Source organism: Myxocyprinus asiaticus, chromosome 9 (genome assembly GCF_019703515.2).
Source record: "Myxocyprinus asiaticus isolate MX2 ecotype Aquarium Trade chromosome 9, UBuf_Myxa_2, whole genome shotgun sequence".
NCBI lineage: Eukaryota > Metazoa > Chordata > Actinopteri > Cypriniformes > Catostomidae > Myxocyprinus > Myxocyprinus asiaticus.
In genome coordinates this window covers 42797659-42799286 of record NC_059352.1, presented here as the reverse complement: position 1 = coordinate 42799286, position 1628 = coordinate 42797659, and positions in this window count along the sequence as shown.

Genomic DNA, 1628 nt, shown 5'->3' with positions numbered 1-1628 from the left:
TGTGACATCAACAAATCTGTTTCCTGTGTGTGTGTGTGTGTGTGAGAAAGAGAGAGAGAGAGAGAGAGAGAGAGAGAGAGAGAGAGAGAGAGAGAGAGAGAGAACCTTTTATAGATGTGACATACTGATATTAGGTTTTATTTAGAACTTTTAAACACATGCATTAAACATCAAAATGATTTCTTTCGTATAATTAGGAGTAATTTTATCAAAACATATATTTTGTGTTTATAAATCAGGAAAGTGGTCAATTACTTTATTTATTTTTCTTTAAGGAAAGACAGTAGAGGGAAAGCTAGTGTGACCATGAATGGATCAAGCTTGTGTGTGTGTGCGCGCACGCTCTAGTCTACAAGGAATCTTCAAGAACTTCTGGTGGCCAATCACATGAGGGATGAGTAATTACCTTATTACTGCTGTCTGTCTCTCCACCAGCACAGATGTTGTAAGAGCTCTGTGTGTGTGTGTGTGTGTGCAAAATCTCCATTGCAATAGCTGCAATTCATTCATGTCAACACATTTTGCTTGCACGGTAGGGCCGCACAGATGTACACAAACACAGATGCGCAAAGTTATTTAGCAATATAAGACATGGGAAAATGTGTGAAAGTAAATTCTCTCTACAGCCCAAAAGAACAGGGTCAAGGACTCATCACAATAGTTATGTAACATGTACACTACAAAAAATTCTCAGTCTTTTAAAGGAGTGGACTGTGGTTTCATTGTAACAAAATAGCACACATACAGTAAGGTGAACAAATATAGCCTTGTGTATAGTAGTGTTTACATTTCTGTCGATAACATGACCTCATTATCCTCGTAGCAGGTCACAATGCCAACTCTCAGTAGACTGTTTAATTCACACATCCCTTTACCAGCGACCAATTCCACAAAGAAAAGTCAGACCTTGAATCTTTTCTCATGTGTCTGTTTGCATTTCAGTCCATTTGCCTGAACTGGCATCTGAATAGACATTCATGAACGTGTGTGGGTGTGTGTGTGTGTTTAATACCAGAGGGGTGAGAACAGATATTCACCACAGTCATTCTAATGAAAGCATGTACTGACACACTTAAGTGCTAATGTAACTGCACTGTGTTTAACAGGGCTAGCATATACTCACATTTCAGGATATTATATTTTATATCAAATATATAGGCTACATTTTAACCAGATATAAAGTTTTCCTAGATAGGGAATATTTAAGGAATTTATCTTGCATTTTGAACATGTTTTTATGGCTGCAGGGGTAGTGTAAGTGAAGCTGCTGGTTCATTTGAAATAATGCTGTATACGCAAGGAGGCCTATAATATCTGGAGAAAGCTATCCATTGGTACTCCCAATGGCATTTGCTCAGCTGGCATGTCACACCATGGAGGTAAGCAATTTGAAAGAATGCAACTGTCGGGTTCTGGAAGTAAAAATCCCATTCATTTTCTTCATAGGTGATTTGATTTTTAATGTTAACTGTACTGAAACTCGAGGGAGCAGTGCGGATTCCGAAAAAAAAAAAAGATAAATAAATAAAATGGCTGTTGCAGCTTTACAAATAACACACCTGGAGCCGTTCGACTTCTCCAATTCAGCGGATTTTCCAAGGTGGATAAGACATCTTGAACACTTTCGT